Raw genomic sequence first — 19,150 nt, 5'->3', positions numbered from 1 at the left:
TAGCTCATTATGTATAAGATAAACACTTAGATTTAAATCCGGCGGTTCAACCATGTCTCAAAAAAGGCTATGCAGCAATGTATATACATATTATATGCATAAAATGTGGTTATGAAAGATGAGTTATATCGTTTTATTTTACAATATATACAGTTTTCCGATCGGTCGAGATCAGTATTAAGTATCTACAAACATAATAATAATAATACAATGCAAAATACAGGGACAATTCCAGTAGTCAATTCAAACATAACCCTGTTTAGCAGCACAAGAAAAAGGGCCCAGACATAAACATATTAGCATCACATAGGCAAATACAAACACCTAAAACAAACTAATACCACATACACAAATACAACCACTACAAATAAAGCATACCCTTATCAAAATTGCTTTACCTTTAAATGATGGAATTACCGCATAGGAACGGACAGTGAAACAAAAGTTCACTGGATCTCGAGTCTACTGGGGGGCTTAAACTAGTTAGCATGGCCATAATGTCACACTTGTCCCATTATTTATCAATAGTTACTAAATAAAATATATACGCCTCATTAGAGCACGCAACATTGAACTTGAAAACAATGCAAAATATCGCAAAATTTAACATATAAACAGATAAACTATTTTATAGTAGTCAACGACCGGATACTAACAGCACCTGTTTTCGAAGAAATTTAGCATGAGCAACACTGCTATCTCTCAAGAGGTACGATAAAGTCACTCAAAGACAACTAGCAGACAAAGCTCGCCTGAAATAAGGTTTGTAATTAGGTCTTTATTTAGTCTAAAAATAAACGTATCATTGTATATACTAGGAGGTAAAACAAAATGGAAACTATAATAATATATATATATATATGTGAGGCAACGCATTCAAGAAGAACGAAAACAAGAAATGCTTGACAAAATAATGCAAGATACTGTCTTTTAAAAAATAAAACAGAGCACTGGATTGCATGTAGTTTTAAATATCCAATCATGTAACATTGAGATGCTTTTTTCAAGTTATGCTACGATTTCTAATCTTCATACATAAAACTCATGTACGACCGCTTTAAATCTATAACCCCCGTCCCTATGATTTTGATGCAAAAAATAGAAATAATCATATTCTTAAGCAATGACCGTATCAATTACCAAACCGTAATGTGGCAATTTGTTTAGGGTATGCTATATTTGCTAATATTTGTATATGACTATTTCCATAAGCGTCCCGAAACAAGTTATCTTCCAGACGGCACATCCATCTATTTACAGCGTCACTGGCCAAAGGCAGTAACAGTAATATAAATCCAAATTACATGATCTTGGACTTATATCCGGTTTCATCCGACTCGACTACATGGTACATTGTTTAATGATAATAACAGGGACAAACCGAGTATTTATAAATTCAAATATATACCCTGTTAAGGAAGGGACCCAGACAACACTGAACAAACCTAATTGTCATATAAACGGCTGATTATGATAAGACACTTCTTCCCGGTTCCACCTTACTCAATTTTTGGGTCAAAAAGTGGCCAATGAACTATGTCATACACTTGCAAAAAGCGTTGCCCATCGCGCCGATTTGAAATAAGCATTTTCCCTCTGTCTTCCGATATTCTCAGTACGTGTGGTGACTTGAGTTGCAAAGGATGAACTTTAATAAGGTTCCCAGAAGGCGAAAACTGCAGAACAGAATGAGTTTCCTCGCTACAAACGAATGTGTTCCAGAACGGACCGATGGCAACGCCCTGTGGTGTCGCCAATTTTCCCTTCTCGAAAAGTGTCTGAAAACTGTTGTCTGCTCTATCATGGATGTAAACCTTATCCATATTCTTATCAGCAACGATCAATCGGCTTATCACCTGGTCATATCCACAATACATTTCGCCAATTTTGATTTTTCTTGCTGGTAATGGCGTTCTCAAAATATTCTCGTTTATCTCTGTCAAGTCCTTGCCAAAAGTTACTTTGCGAATGAAGTTTTTGTCATTCAACACACATCCAATTATGGAAGTATCATCAAACTTACAGAGAGATGAATACTGCGATATTGTTGGTAAGTGGGCTTTCAGAAGTATGTGATTGTCCTTGGTAACATCGAATACCTCTAGGCTGTTGTTCTTCGGATTAGAAACTACAACTGAGCTTCCGATAACTACGACATCAAATGGAGCCCTGTCAAATGTATGAACATTGACAATTGCCAAGTCAGCATCCAGAAGAATAACCTTTGAGTGTTTGTTGTCAACAGCTAATATCCGGTTTTGCGAAATGAAGTCTAATCCAGATATCAGTGGCTCATCGATTAGCCATCTACCATCGGATTGTAGTAACTTACTGACTGACAATTTCAACTGAACACTAGAAACAGGCATTGCAATTGGTTTAAATGTTAATAACTTAGTTTCAGTCAATGCCCTGTTTAACCAACGATTGACAACCAAGTCGATTTGTCTCATGTGTTCCATTTCACAGTTTACGAACATATTTTGTTTTTCTTCTTGTGTGTTATCTCTTAAATGTAGGCTCAGAATTGCTTTCTTACGGACATCGCTACCCTGTGAAATATCGTATGACAAGTCAAGAAGCTTGCTTATGTTCTTCACTTGAGATAAGGATTTCAGTGGTGTGTTTTCTTTCATTGCGCTGACTGCATCGGCTTGAAACTCTTCCTTGGCCGCATCTAGTTGTTCCATTATTTTCTTCTTCAAATGATCAATTTCTTGGATTTTTGCATGAAGTTGACATTCCAAATTTGCACTAGCTGTTTTGTCATTGGCATTTAATGTACCTGCTAGGGAAACAATTCCTTCCATCCTCGTTATCGCTATCGGCAAATCGACAAGTTCTGGCTCAAGTTTATGTAACTCGTCGATTGCCGTCATTTTGCAAGACCTGTGACCGTCGAAAGCTTCCTTTACACAGAACATTTTTTCGTGGTCAATGCAATAATACTCGATTGGATGCGAAGGCTGGTGATTCCCACATCTGAAAATCTTGTCCGGATCTATTTCCTCATCTGAACTTATAGAAAAGTGTCTTTCCGGTAATTCCCCGGTATCTCCCTCTGCCATGTTGGCAAATGATAACAATAATTTCAATCCAAATTTCTAATGTTAACAAGTTCTGGTTTGTCAGTTGTAATTTAATACTGATGATGAATTGTTATCATACCAATTAGGATGAATTATGAAATACTATTATTAATAAGTAATCAATGTTTTATCAAGGGTTGGTAAATAAAAGTCATTGTGACATAGCATAAATCTCATGGGGTTTTCAGTTGGCTATCGATTCAAATATATGCAAAGTAAGCAATACACAATCATACTGATTCAACGCCCAGAATGATTTGTAGCCACGCCTTTTTGTTCGGCGAAGGTTTTTCTAAACATTTTTATGGATTTCCAAACCATATGTTTTGTTTTTGAGGTGGTTTAGTTTTCAGTTACTTTGAATATCAAGTCAGGGGCAAAGGTGAGATCACATATTCCTTTTACCTATGATCTTACAACAATGTTGCAATAACACAAGTACACATCAACACTGGTGGGTTTTTTTACAGAATATCGCAAGTTATGTTGGCACCAACGGAGTAACTTTTATAATACTTTTAAAGATTCTAGGGCTTTACTTGCTTCAATAATTCATTCAAAACTACGGAAGGAAATGAAGAAAAGGAAGGTTAAGGGGAACCCCCTATTTTTACATGAACGTATCATATCTTGAATAGTTTCATTAATATAGTACATTCACAATCGCTTTGATTACATTGAAATAAATGTGCAATGATTGTATTATGGCATGTGATTGGTTTGATGTGCTATGCGGAAGTATTGTGTATACTTTGTTTACATGGCTCTTTATTTAATTAATACGATCATGCACGTATACATCTATTTTATCAGTAAGTCATGTGCATGTGTATTTTTGCTTACAACGTTAATTATGTACTCATCAAATGTGTTAATTAGGTAAGACAATAAGACTGGTGTATTGCAATTTATATACTTAAAATAATGTTTATTTGACGGTGGTGTACTTGCACTTTAATGATTTCTCAAGATACAGTCGTATACATTGTACACGAAACAGAAAGAAACAGTGTTTATATCTTTTTCACAATTGACACAATTCTATAAGTCAAGACTGAACTTTCATCATCGACGAATTGAATAGTATATATAAATATATACATCGATCGCTCATACAGTTTCAATATTAATATAACTGTATGAATACTGGAAATGAAATAGAATTTGAGCATTTTTTGGCAAAAATATTTACATTTGTTCTTGATTTTCTGAACGATAAAAATTGAGTTCATTTTGCATGAACCGGTCGACATTTTGTGATCTTTGTAGGCGGAGTTTGGCAAGAAAGCAACGCTTTGATTGGGCGCATGTGATTCACCGCGCGTAGTAATCTTACTACGATCTACTTTATTGCTAAATAAAGCAGGGCACAAGTTAGATGTTGATTGCCGACTTGTTTACATGTTTCTTTTGATGTTTTGCGAAGAATTGAAATGAAAGACATTATTTTCTATTAATATCATTTGAAAAATTCAATGATTTTGCATTTGATAACAAAAGAACACGCATTGGACAAATAATAAAAACAAGTTATAATTGACTTACGCGGTTTTTACTACGGTTCGTCTGCAACAAATGTCAAAATAAACATGGCTGATGATTCTGAGTTCGGCGATTTCTTTTTAGGACAAATGTATGATCCATTATCGGATCCAGACAATGAATATCTTCCTCCGATAGAACTAGGCGAAATCTTCGTCCTTTTTTTTCTACATTTAAATACATGAAATGATTCGAGAATGTCATAGTGTCATGTTTTTTTCGCATATTCGAACAAACGTCTAAATATTGACATTTCAAGAAGACATTTTGATCACAACACTTCATTGTGTCGGTCGTTCCATCGTGCCGGGTGTTCCTTCGGGTCGGGTGTTCCATCGTGCCGGTCGTTATATCTGGCCGGATGTTCCAACGTGCCGGTCGTTATATCTGGCCGGGTGTTCCAACGTGCCGGTCGTTATATCGGGCCGGATGTTTTATCGGCCCGGTCGTTCCATCGGGCCAGTTGTTCCATCGGGTCGGGTGTTCCATCGGCCCGGTCGTTATATCGTGCCGGGTGTTCCATCGTGCCGGGTGTTCCATCGGGCCGGGTGTTCCAAAGTGCCAGTCGTTATATCGGGCCGAATGTTTTATCGGGCCGGTCGTTCCATCGGGCCAGTTGTTCCATTAAGGGTAGGTGTTCCAACGGGCCAGGAGTTCCATCGGGCCGGTTGTTCCATTGGGCCGGATGATCAATCAGGGCCGACTGTTCCATCAAGCCGGGTGGTCCATCAGGCCGCGTGTTCCATCAGGCCGGGTTTTCCAACCATTTTTATTATTATTTTTATTTCCATTATTATTATCGTCAGTAATAGTATTGTATATCCGCTTCAATGTAAAATTTGACCTCTTTTACAAACGGAAATGTCCTAAAATCATTCAAACCTAGTTGTTTAAGTACTTGATCCCTTTATGTTATATTATGATTATAACTGCAACCTAATTTCTGCATGGAATATTCTCTTAATGAACATTACTTATGGGATGAGCATTCAATAACGTACAATTAACCATTTGGTCACAACTAACGAAAGGAAGACAATTCAATGATTTCAACCATATTCGAACGAAACGAGTTATGCTTCATAAAGGGATTAATATAAACATTTCTTAAATTGAAAGAACAAAACAGACCATTAACACAATAAATTGTTGTAGTGGTTTTCTTTATAACGAGCGCTTCTGCATGCTGAATCGTGTGAAGTGTAGTAGTTCTAGTATGCAAGGTTCGATGCTGTTGTTTCGTTTCATAAAAACATTCATTCTTAATATACTAAATTTTGAGACAGAAGTGTATCCATACTTCGATACCAGTAACATACAGTATATACGTGTATTCAATATTTACTTTTCATTTAAAATCTGACAAAGAGTAGCCAGTCTATATGAAAATAAAACTGTTCAATGCCTAAAGAGAAGATACATAAACAAACATTAGTGCATACTTATTTCATATTTGTGATTTACTTCTTTGAATTGACCAATATTCCATAACCAGTACATGTCTATTAGATACATGGCGGTCAGTGAAGATTAGATGTATGGCTATTTATCCGGTCACTCGCATACAAATCGGTCAAACATCGGTTAAGGTGCCGTGTAAATTTTAACTCATTAGGGTAGTTGACCACATCATGTTTATCTGCAGTCAGTTGGTCATGTGGCCGCGAATTCGGACTTCTTTCCGTATGTAAAATGTCAGAGGAACGGCTCTGAAATATTCAAAATCTTAGGTCAATACGTGTCACGTGTGTCAACAATCACTCTGGATAATATTGAGACTGGCAATGAAAATCGGCCAGAAAATCCTTATGTGCACTTACCCCATCCGCAAATGCTGAAAATGTGCTGCATTCAACGACAGTTAATTTCATTTCTTAGGTGAATGAAACAAAACACTCGTTATCTTGAACTGTGTAGTCTCAGACTCGTGGAATAATTGTTACATGATTGAATAATGTTTGGTGACTGATCCATGCTTATACACGTTTAAAAGCTTTTATGTTTTAAAATAATATTGAATAAAATTAATATTAAAATGCAATTACTTTGACTATAAACATATTGAATAATTGAACCGTTTTGAGGGCAATTGTTTGGGTACATTTAAACATGGGTACCTAGTATGCCGATGTCAACAGGGAAAACACAGTTGTCCCAGTTTTTTTTAAAGGATACTTGATTATTTTAATGTAATTGGTCGTGTTTTGATAAACAATGTCTCACCCGATACTTTCAGCTCAACCGATGAATTTCGCCGCATTTCCAGATAAACTTACTTCACGGCACTAACCAAGTATTTTCTATTTATTCGTCAATACATATTATAATTATTGAAATCGTCTTTGAAATAAAATGGCAACTAGTGACGATGGGTCTTTTTCTCAGGAATTAAATCGTTCGGAATATGTGAAAAATGTGGATTAGTTTGTGTGATTACCAGTGTTCAGATGATAATTGACGGACAGTATAGGTAACGCAGGTGAGCAAGGCGCAAAACAGGTAGCGTGGAACTTTAAAACACTAATTATGGGCGGCAAATTAAATGTGTTTTCCTAAAATAGTATTGAACGCTGGCAGCAATCTCTGGCTCCAGTGACAACTCCGAACATATAAAATCGCAAGTGGTTGATAAAGGATACAAAATTCGGTAAGCGCAGTGGTTAGCGCAGTCGCTTCTCACCTAGACAACCCGGTTTCGATTCCCGGCTTGGGCGCATGTGAGTTTGGTATGTGGTCACCAAGCCGGACAAGGGGGTTTTCTTCGGGTTCTCTGGTTTCCCCCACAACACAAGACCACACTCTCGCGTAAAATCGTGCCAACGAGAGTGATTAAGATTAAGTTGTAACATCTTGTTTAACAATCGCTGTAAATTAAATATGTTTAAATTAAAGAATACAAAATGAATGTCTAATGTATAATGATTATTTATGGTCTGCAGCGGTTAGATCCAATATTTACTGATTTTATGTCGGAGGTATTGGATATTGATTGTATGTTCATTGAAAATGCTAAGGGACTGGAGCCCGTCTTGCACATTATGACTATAATTTAAAAAAATAGCTATTCTTATTACTTCTCGGTTCAAACATGAGGTCATACGATAATGCGTTATCGAAAGCGACTTGCAAGACCAGCTATCGTAGTAGATAGGGACTATAATGAGGGGGTCCGGGCAGCCCGTAAACGTTGTTGGGCACTTTTGAAAAGGTACCTCAATAAATATCAACACTCGTATACAACTTCGATTTCCTGCGGCTTTATATGTGGATGACCGACTGGCTAGGGACGGATTTCCCACTTGGCACGACATTTGATTATCCATCGCGATATCCTCCTACGCGGCGGAATACAACGTCGGAAGGGACAATCCCATCATTCAGCCAGTCTGGTTGTTCTGTCGGCACTAAGGTGGCAACGGGTGCTTTTACAGGAAAGACTTGGACAATGTAGTCTAATGTGGTGCAGAGCCCCGTAGCTCGTTCTATTTTCTGTAGATCTCCAAATCAGTCGTTAACGTTTTTGTTTGGTACATTCGTCTTAATCGATTTACATTTATGTAAGGGATCAATTTTGTTTTTTGGTTAAACCGATTTGCATATGTTAATGTAATTAATTATATTATAATTCGATATTGTTAATGAATGACCTATGAAATAAAATACACATTTACATTTGTATCAACACCATTGCAAACATAGAAACATTAAGACATTTTATAGGATTATACTTACCATATATTTAAGGATTGAGTCTTATATTTGTGCGTTCATGCAGTATGAACGCTCGGCCGAGAAATTTGCATAGCCATGAACCGCGGTAGCGTTTCTACGAAAATATTTAAAATCGCAGCCGCGCGTTCATACTGCGTGTACGCACAAAACATAATACTTATATTTACATTTTCCCATTTGTTTATTTTGTTCGACCTAATAGTGTTTGAGAACAAGTCTTTTATTACAACAAAGGGGAACAAAACGTCTAGAGCGAATGTAAATGGTAAGAGCACTTCTAGCCCTTGGTGTTTTAGCTGGGCGTTCTTTTTATCCTCCGCATAATAAATAGTCCATAAGTAATTTGCAGAAAAAAATAATAATCAATTAATGGAACGACCAGCCCGATGGAACACCCAGCCCGAAAGAACGATTGGTCCAATGGAACATTCGGCCTGATGGAAAACCCGGCCCGATAGAACGACCGGAACGATGGCACATCCGGCCCGATTGAACAGCCGACCCTATTGAACGACTGGCCCAATTGAGCACTCGGCCCGATATAACGTCCAGCCAAATGAACCACCCGGCTCGATGGAACGTCCGGTACGATGGATCACCCGTTCCCCGGCTAGATGGCACAACCGGCCTGATGGAACGACCGGCCCTATGGAACACCCGGATTGATGGAACGACCGGTACTATGGAACACCCGGTCCCCGGCTAGATGGCACACCCGGACTGATGGAACGACCGGCAAGATGGAACACCGGCACGATGGAACACCCATTCCGCGGCCAGATGGAACACCCGGCCCGATGGAACGTCCGGTACAATGGAACACCCGTTCCCCGGCCAAATAGCACACTCGGACTGATGGAACGACCGGCAAAATGGAACACCTGGACTGATGGAACACCCGACTCGATGGAACGATCGGCAGGATGGAACACCCGATCCACGACCCGATGGAACACCCGGTCCTCGGCCAGATGCAACACCCGGACTGATGGAACGACCGGCACGATGGAAGAACTGGTCCCCGGCCTGATGTAACACCCGGTCCCCGACCGGATGGAACAACCGGTCGCCGGCCTGATGTAACACCCGGACCGGTGGCCTCAAGTTCACGAAACAGAAACGGTGAAAAGGTACATACTAAATATTACGATTTACGATAAACGATGATATTTAGTAAATGTTGGAGTCTCAGTATTCTCGCCACCATTATTCAGACATATTCCGGCAAAAAATGTTCGCACAGGTATAGTTATATATAGTATTTATTGCCGGCAGCGAAAATCAATTGAGGATTTAGCGGAAATAAGAAGTTGTAAAAATGTTGTTTACATAAAAGGGCATCGCCGATTAATTGATTAAAGGGAGTCTCGAGGTCAGTTCTCCAAAAAGATTGATATGTGTTGAATGGTATGAACAATTATTTTTATTAAGGTTTTCAGTAGAGTTTACAAACAAAATATTAGCATTTATGTATGACAATAACATGGAAGGAAACACCAGATTAAAAGTGTATTAATGTTGACTTACATTGTTTTTAGAAAAAGTTTAAAAGATTGTTTTCTTAAGCGGCACAAAAATGCTTCAAATGAAATGCTTATTTAACCACCGTAAAATCGGGAAACTTGCTTATGAATTAGGTAGGCTACTTTTCATTTATGAAAGAAGTGACACATGCATAGGTGTTCTATCTGTATCATCCAAATTTGGTGGTAATAAAGATGCAATATGTTGGCATCATATCATCCAAGTTAACTGCAAAGATTGTACGTTATTTCAAGGAGTGTTTTCCCAAAGAAAAGATTTTCCTGGACGTTCGAATAAATGCATTAAAAATTGTTAGTCGTAAAACTAATGACTCATGATTGTATGTGATATAAGATATTGCTTAAAAAACGTCGACTCTAAAATGCGTAAGTCGGGCGCATAGATTTGGATATTAATAGAAGGCCGCATATGCATAGACAAAATAATACCATTATTCAAAGTGGTTAAACAGACGCTCGCGCTGAATTTAGAACGCGTTTCCCCATACCGTGCTGCACGTTTGCTAGGATTATGGTTTATTTCGGCCGATATCCGAAATAGTATCAAAAAATAAATAATTTATAATCAAGATGTTACATTCTGCAGTTAATTAAGTAATCATGAAATTCAGTTACTAATTTATTTTACGAGATTGAAACATTGAAATGGTTTATCGCTATATGAACTAGCGCCAATGTGTACGAAGATAACTCTGGTTTCACTACAGTCACGAATAAATCTTTCGCCTTTTACTAAAGATTTCCGTGCAGTGGAACAATCAATGAGTCTGTAGACTTATTTCTTAAGTCCTGCTTTTGTAAGATACAAATTGAATGAACAAAAATGAACAAGACGGCAATTAAAATAATGTCAGGAACTTTTCTTATCTCGGATGTAGATCTATTCAGTATTCATAACGATGATTTTCTTGCGCTATAAAGAAAATATACATAATTTATGTAATAAAATTGGTTGAACGAGCTCGTGGACTCGTTGTTTAATTCTAATTAAACCTATATGTATGTAGTGTTATCATACAATCGAGTCACTCTTTGACGATCATTGAAGACACATACTTTGTAGATACGACTACATCCTAGTCTAGTTAGCGTTGCTAACGACCAAATGTCTCAAGTACTAAACCGACTTTGAAAATGTCATGGGTTATATGATATGACGAATTATCAAAAATGGCTTTTTTAACCTGCGTACGTCTTCTATCATTGTTGAAAAAATATTGTGTCTCAAAAAAATGTTATGGGATGACGGCAATCGTTGTTGAAAAGGCCGTTAATTTTCTCTGTGATTAATATTAGTGTTTACTGCTTCCAACTGAATACAAATGAGCTTGTGTTTTCTCCAGATTACGTAAAATATACATTAAAGGCTGGCTTAAAAATAGAGATTCACTCACCAAAATGTACCTTTACAAAGTCATAATAGAAATGGAAGTTTAGTTCGAGAGCGTTCCCTGGCTTACATCACACTTAGATAGGGCAAAGGCCATAGCTCACTTTGGCAATTCTATATGATTTTCCTCAAGGAATACCAGAAAGAACGACGATAAAAAATGCATAGTAAAAAACAGACATGAAGAAGTAATCAGGTGGTAACTATGGTGGACTAGACAAACCAGCACGGGCTTTTTTGTTATAGTCCCAACTCATATGTTTTATCTACAGGCGTAAATATCGTCAGACGTCGATAATTTATAGCTTTGCGAATATTGCAGAAATTAATTATTGACTCTTTCATCCAATTTTTTCGAAATCACAATGACTAAACACTTAGTATTTGGAATGCCAACACTGTCAGGGAAGCAAGCAAGGCATTTACATGCATATCAGTATTTTAACAGACGTGTTCAAAAGAAAGTACCTGTTTAGGACCGGTAGGGTGGGTTTCGCCTTACGTGACTTGTCTTTCCTTCCTAGGCTATAAATAGAAACTTGATGGTCTATACATATATTACTTAAATATAATACACTTTCAAATATCAATCATTTTGTTCATAGATTGATTTTAATGTTTTATCGCAGAAAGTAAAATAATGCATGTAGAATAATACACTTTAAAATCACGATGCTACATTGTGCTGTTAATTAAGTAATCATGATACTCAGTTACTAACTGATTTTACGCAATTGAAACGTTGAAATGGTTAGTCACTATATGAACTAGCGCCAATGAGTACGAAGATAACTCTGGTTTCACTACAGTCACGAATAAATCTTTCGCCTTTTACTAAAGATTTCCGTGCAGTGGAACAATCAATGAGTCTATAGACTTATTTCTTAAGTCCTGCTCTTGTAGGATATAAATTGAATGAACATCAATGAACAACACGGCAATCAAAATAATGTCAGGAACCTTTCTTATCTCTGATGTAGATCTATTCAGTATTCATAACGATGATTTTCTTGCGCTGTAAAGAAAATATACATATCTAGTACAATTGGTTAAACGAGCTCGTGGACTCGTTGTTTAATTCTAATTAAACCTATATGTTTGTAGTTTTATCATACAATCGAGTCACTCTTTGACGATCATTGAAGACACATACTTTGTAGATACGACTACATCATAGTCTAGTTAGCGTTGCTAACGACCACATGTCTCAAGTACTAAACCGACTTTGAAAATGTCATGGGTTATATGATATGACGAAATATCGAAAATGGCTTTTTTAACCTGCGTACGTCTTCTATCATTGTTGAAAAATATTGTGTCTCACAAAAATGTTATGGGATGACGACAATCGTTGTTGAAAAGGCCGTTAATTTTCTCTGTGATTAATATTAGTGTTTACTGCTTCCAACTGAATACAAATGAGCTTGTGTTTTCTCCAGATTACGTAAAATATACATTAAAAGCTGGCTTAAAAATAGACATTCACTCACCAAAATGTACCTTTACAAAGTCATAATAGAAATGGAAGTTTGGTTCGAGATTGTTCCCTGGCTTACATCACACTTAGATAGGGCAAGGCCATAGCTCACTTTGGCAATTCTTTATGATTTTCCTCAATGAATACCAGAAAGAACGACGATAAAAAATGCATAGTAAAAAACAGACGAAGAAGTAATCAAGTGGTAACTATGGTGGACTAGACAAACCAGCACGGGCTTTTTTGTTATAGTCCCAACTCATATGTTTTATCTACAGGCGTAAATATTGTCAGACGTCGATAATTTATAGCTTTGCGAATATTGCAGAAATTAATTATTGACTCTTTCATCCAATTTTTTTGAATCACAATGACTAAACACTTAGTATTCGGAATGCCAACACTGTCAAGGAAGCAAGCAAGGCAGTTACATGCATATCAGTATTTTAACAGACGTGTTCAAAAGAAAGTACCTGTTTCAGACCGGTAGGGTGGGTTTCGCCTTACGTGACTTGTCTTTCCTTCCTAGGCTGTAAATAGAAACTTGATGGTCTATACATATATAACTTAAATATAATACACTTTCAAATATCAATTATTTTGTTCATAGATTGATTTTAATGTTTTATCGCAGAAAGTAAAATAATGCATGTAGAATAATACACTTTAAAATCACGATGCTGCATTGTGCTGTTAATTAAGTAATCATGATACTCAGTTACTAACTGATTTTACGAAATTGAAACGTTGAAATGGTTAGTCACTATATGAACTAGCGCTAATGTGTACGAAGATAACTATGGTTTCACTACAGTCACGAATAAATCTTTCGCCTTTTACTAAAGATTTCCGTGCAGTGGAACAATCAACGAGTCTATAGACTTATTTCTTAAGTCCTGCTCTTGTACGATATAAATAGAATGAACAAAAATGAACAACACGGCAATCAAAATAATGTCAGGAACTTTTCTTATCTCGGATGTAGATCTATTCAGTATTCATAACGATGATTTTCTTGCGCTTTAAAGAAAATATACATAATTTATGTAATAAAATTGGTTGAACGAGCTCGTGGACTCGTTGTTTAATTCTAATTAAACCTATATGTATGTAGTGTTATCATACAATCGAGTCACTCTTTGACGATCATTGAAGACACATACTTTGTAGATACGACTACATCATAGTCTAGTTAGCGTTGCTAACGACCAAATGTCTCAAGTACTAAACCGACTTTGAAAATGTCATGGGTTATATGATATGACAAAATATCGAAAATGGCCTTTTTAACCTGCGTACGTCTTCTATCATTGTTGAAAAAATATTGTGTCTCACAAAAATGTTATGGGATGACGACAATCGTTGTTGAAAAGGCCGTTAATTTTCTCTGTGATTAATATTAGTGTTTACTGCTTCCAACTGAATACAAATGAGCTTGTGTTTTCTCCAGATTACGTAAAATATACATTAAAGGCTGGCTTAAAAATAGAGATTCACTCACCAAAATGTACCTTTACAAAGTCATAATAGAAATGGAAGTTTAGTTCGAGAGCGTTCCCTGGCTTACATCACAATTAGATAGGGCAAGGCCATAGCTCACTTTGGCAATTCTTTATGATTTTCCTCAAGGAATACCAGAAAGAACGACGATAAAAAATGCATAGTAAAAAACAGACATGAAGAAGTAATCAAGTGGTAACTATGGTGGACTAGACAAACCAGCACGGGCTTTTTTGTTATAGTCCCAACTCATATGTTTTATCTACAGGCGTAAATATCGTCAGACGTCGATAATTAGTAGCTTTGCGAATATTGCAGAAATTAATTATTGACTCTTTCATCCAATTTTTTGAAACCACAATGACTAAACACTTAGTATTCGGAATGCCAACACTGTCAAGGAAGCAAGCAAGGCATTTACATGCATATCAGTATTTTAACAGACGTGTTCAAAAGAAAGTACCTGTTTCAGACCGGTAGGGAGGGTTTCGCCTTACGTGACTTGTCTTTCCTTCCTAGGCTATAAATAGAAACTTGATGGTCTATACATATATAACTTAAATATAATACACTTTCAAATATCAATCATTTTGTTCATAGATTGATTTTAATGTTTTATCGCAAAAAGTAAAATAATGCATGTAGAATAATACACTTTAAAATCACGATGCTGCATTGTGCTGTTAATTAAGTAATCATGATACTCAGTTACTAACTGATTTTACGAAATTGAAACGTTGAAATGGTTAATCGCTATATGAACTAGCGCTAATGTGTATGAAGATAACTCTGGTTTCACTACAGTCACGAATAAATCTTTCGCCTTTTACTAAAGATTTCCGTGCAGTGGAACAATCAACGAGTCTATAGACTTATTTCTTAAGTCCTGCTCTTGTAGGATATAAATAGAATGAACATCAATGAACAACACGGCAATCAAATAATGTCAGGAACTTTTCTTATCTCGGATGTAGATCTATTCAGTATTCATAACGATGATTTTCTTGCGCTATAAAGAAAATATACATATGTAGTACAATTGGTTGAACGAGCTCGTGGACTCGTTGTTTAATTCTAATTAAACCTATATGTATGTAGTTTTATCATACAATCGAGTCACTCTTTGACAATCATTGAAGACACATACTTTGTAGATACGACTACATCATAGTCTAGTTAGCGTTGCTAACGACCAAATGTCTCAAGTACTAAACCGACTTTGAAAATGTCATGGGTTATATGATATGACAAAATATCGAAAATGGCTTTTTTATTCTGCGTACGTCTTCTATCATTGTTAAAAAAATATTGTGTCTCACAAAAATGTTATGGGATGACGACAATCGTTGTTGAAAAGGCCGTTAATTTTCTCTGTGATTAATATTAGTGTTTACTGCTTCCAACTGAATACAAATGAGCTTGTGTTTTCTCCAGATTACGTAAAATATACATTAAAGGCTGGCTTAAAAATAGAGATTCACTCACCAAAATGTACCTTTACAAAGTCATAATAGAAATGGAAGTTTAGTTCGAGAGCGTTCCCTGGCTTACATCACACTTAGATAGGGCAAAGGCCATAGCTCACTTTGGCAATTCTATATGATTTTCCTCAAGGAATACCAGAAAGAACGACGATAAAAAATGCATAGTAAAAATCAGACATGAAGAAGTAATCAAGTGGTAACTATGGTGGACTAGACAAACCAGCACGGGCTTTTTTGTTATAGTCCCAACTCATATGTTTTATTTACAGGCGTAAATATCGTCAGACGTCGATAATTAATAGCTTTGCGAATATTGCAGAAATTAATTATTGACTCTTTCATCCAATTTTTTGAAATCACAATGACTAAACACTTAGTATTTGGAATGCCAACACTGTCAGGGAAGCAAGCAAGGCAGTTACATGCATATTAGTATTTTAACAGACGTGTTCAAAAGAAAGTACCTGTTTAGGACCGGTATGGTGGGTTTCGCCTTACGTGACTTGTCTTTCCTTCCTAGGCTATAAATAGAAACTTGATGTTCTATACATATATTACTTAAATATAATACACTTTCAAATATCAATCATTTTGTTCATAGATTGATTTTAATGTTTTATCGCAGAAAGTAAAATAATGCATGTAGAATAATACACTTTAAAATCACGATGCTGCATTGTGCTGTTAATTAAGTAATCATGATACTCAGTTACTAACTGATTTTACGAAATTGAAATGTTGAAATGGTTAGTCACTATATGAACTAGCGCCAATGAGTACGAAGATAACTCTGGTTTCACTACAGTCACGAATAAATCTTTCGCCTTTTACTAAAGATTTCCGTGCAGTGGAACAATCAATGAGTCTATAGACTTATTTCCTAAGTCCTGCTCTTGTAGGATATAAATTGAATGAACATCAATGAACAACACGGCAATCAAAATAATGTCAGGAACCTTTCTTATCTCTGATGTAGATCTATTCAGTATTCATAACGATGATTTTCTTGCGCTGTAAAGAAAATATACATATCTAGTACAATTGGTTAAACGAGCTCGTGGACTCGTTGTTTAATTCTAATTAAACCTATATGTTTGTAGTTTTATCATACAATCGAGTCACTCTTTGACGATCATTGAAGACACATACTTTGTAGATACGACTACATCATAGTCTAGTTAGCGTTGCTAACGACCAAATGTCTCAAGTACTAAACCGACTTTGAAAATGTCATGGGTTATATGATATGACGAATTATCAAAAATGGCTTTTTAACCTGCGTACGTCTTCTATCATTGTTGAAAAAATATTGTGTCTCACAAAAATGTTATGGGATGACGACAATCGTTGTTGAAAAGGCCGTTAATTTTCTCTGTGATTAATATTAGTGTTTACTGCTTCCAACTGAATACAAATGAGCTTGTGTTTTCTCCAGATTACGTAAAATATACATTAAAGGCTGGCTTAAAAATAGAGATTCACTCACCAAAATGTACCTTTACAAAGTCATAATAGAAATGGAAGTTTAGTTCGAGAGCGTTCCCTGGCTTACATCACACTTAGATAGGGCAAAGGCCATAGCTCACTTTGGCAATTCTATATGATTTTCCTCAAGGAATACCAGAAAGAACGACGATAAAAAATGCATAGTAAAAAACAGACATGAAGAAGTAATCAAGTGGTAACTATGGTGGACTAGACAAACCAGCACGGGCTTTTTTGTTATAGTCCCAACTCATATGTTTTATCTACAGGCGTAAATATCGTCAGACGTCGATAATTTATAGCTTTGCGAATATTGCAGAAATTAATTATTGACTCTTTCATCCAATTTTTTGAAATCACAATGACTAAACACTTAGTATTTGGAATGCCAACACTGTCAGGGAAGCAAGCAAGGCATTTACATGCATATCAGTATTTTAACAGACGTGTTCAAAAGAAAGTACCTGTTTCAGACCGGTAGGGTGGGTTTCGCCTTACGTGACTTGTCTTTCCTTCCTAGGCTATAAATAGAAACTTGATGGTCTATACATATATTACTTAAATATGATACACTTTCAAATATCAATCATTTTGTTCATAGATTAATTTTAATGTTTTATCGCAGAAAGTAAAATAATGCATGTAGAATAATACACTTTAAAATCACGATGCTACATTGTGCTGTTAATTAAGTAATCATGATACTCAGTTACTAACTGATTTTACGAAATTGAAACGTTGAAATGGTTAGTCACTATATGAACTAGCGCCAATGAGTACGAAGATAACTCTGGTTTCACTACAGTCACGAATAAATCTTTCGCCTTTTACTAAAGATTTCCGTGCAGTGGAACAATCAATGAGACTATAGACTTATTTCTTAAGTCCTGCTCTTGTAGGATATAAATTGAATGAACATCAATGAACAACACGGCAATCAAAATCATGTCAGGAACATTTCTTATCTCTGATGTAGATCTATTCAGTATTCATAACGATGATTTTCTTGCGCTATAAATAAAATATACATATGTAGTACAATTGGTTGAACGAGCTCGTGGACTCGTTGTTTAATTCTAATTAAACCTATATGTATGTAGTTTTATCATACAATCGAGTCACTCTTTGACGATCATTGAAGACACATACTTTGTAGATACGACTACATCATAGTCTAGTTAGCGTTGCTAACGACCAAATGTCTCAAGTACTAAACCGACTTTGAAAATGTCATGGGTTATATGATATGACGAAATATCGAAAATGGCTTTTTTAACCTGCGTACGTCTTCTATCATTGTTGAAAAAATATTGTGTCTCTCAAAAATGTTATGGGATGACGATAATCGTTGTTGAAAAGGCCGTTAATTTTCTCTGTGATTAATATTAGTGTTTACTGCTTCCAACTGAATACTAATGAGCATGTGTTTTTCCAGATTACGTAAAATATCCATTAAAGGCTGGCTTAAAAATAGAGATTCACTCACCAAAATGTACCTTTACAAAGTCATAATAGAAATGAAAGTTAAGTTCGAGAGCGTTCTCTGGCTTACATCACACTTAGATAGGGCAAAGGCCATAGCTCACTTTGGCAATTCTATATGATTTTCCTCAAGGAATACCAGAAAGAACGACGATAAAAATTGCATAGTAAATCAAAGCGCAAGGCGCTGAAAGACTATCTGCGGGCAAATATATGAGAGTTGCAAATTTTATTTGAACTATGGGAATGGGTCAAGAGCACTTAAATAAAAGTGAAAAATGTGCCGACAGCGCTTGTGCCCACACTCGGCGAAGAAACAAACATATCTATATCTTTATTGCGTCTTGTGTCATTTTGTTTTTGTAAATATCACTTCAATCGTCGTAATCCCCAATCCCCATGTATATAGTGTTACAATGCATGCC

The 19,150-nt window shown here is 36.2% G+C and overlaps 6 non-coding genes across 6 annotated transcripts; all 6 read left to right on the top strand.

Annotated features, from left to right (window-relative positions):
- The first annotated feature begins 10,594 nt into the window (after positions 1 to 10,594).
- On the top strand, positions 10,595 to 10,711 carry LOC128215612 (U5 spliceosomal RNA). The gene has a single exon (XR_008258051.1). It is a non-coding gene; the product is annotated as a U5 spliceosomal RNA (small nuclear RNA).
- Positions 10,712 to 12,086: 1,375 nt separating this feature from the next.
- Positions 12,087 to 12,203, top strand: LOC128215620 (U5 spliceosomal RNA). The gene has a single exon (XR_008258058.1). It is a non-coding gene; the product is annotated as a U5 spliceosomal RNA (small nuclear RNA).
- Positions 12,204 to 13,568: 1,365 nt separating this feature from the next.
- Positions 13,569 to 13,685, top strand: LOC128215613 (U5 spliceosomal RNA). The gene has a single exon (XR_008258052.1). It is a non-coding gene; the product is annotated as a U5 spliceosomal RNA (small nuclear RNA).
- Positions 13,686 to 15,058: 1,373 nt separating this feature from the next.
- On the top strand, positions 15,059 to 15,175 carry LOC128215608 (U5 spliceosomal RNA). Its single transcript, XR_008258048.1, has one exon. It is a non-coding gene; the product is annotated as a U5 spliceosomal RNA (small nuclear RNA).
- A 1,368-nt stretch (positions 15,176 to 16,543) lies between these two features.
- On the top strand, positions 16,544 to 16,660 carry LOC128215609 (U5 spliceosomal RNA). Its single transcript, XR_008258049.1, has one exon. It is a non-coding gene; the product is annotated as a U5 spliceosomal RNA (small nuclear RNA).
- Positions 16,661 to 18,028: 1,368 nt separating this feature from the next.
- Positions 18,029 to 18,145, top strand: LOC128215611 (U5 spliceosomal RNA). The gene has a single exon (XR_008258050.1). It is a non-coding gene; the product is annotated as a U5 spliceosomal RNA (small nuclear RNA).
- Positions 18,146 to 19,150: the final 1,005 nt, after the last annotated feature.

Source organism: Mya arenaria, chromosome 13 (genome assembly GCF_026914265.1).
Source record: "Mya arenaria isolate MELC-2E11 chromosome 13, ASM2691426v1".
NCBI lineage: Eukaryota > Metazoa > Mollusca > Bivalvia > Myida > Myidae > Mya > Mya arenaria.
Note: the sequence above shows the minus strand (reverse complement) of the source record. Positions and strands in the feature narration are given on the sequence as shown.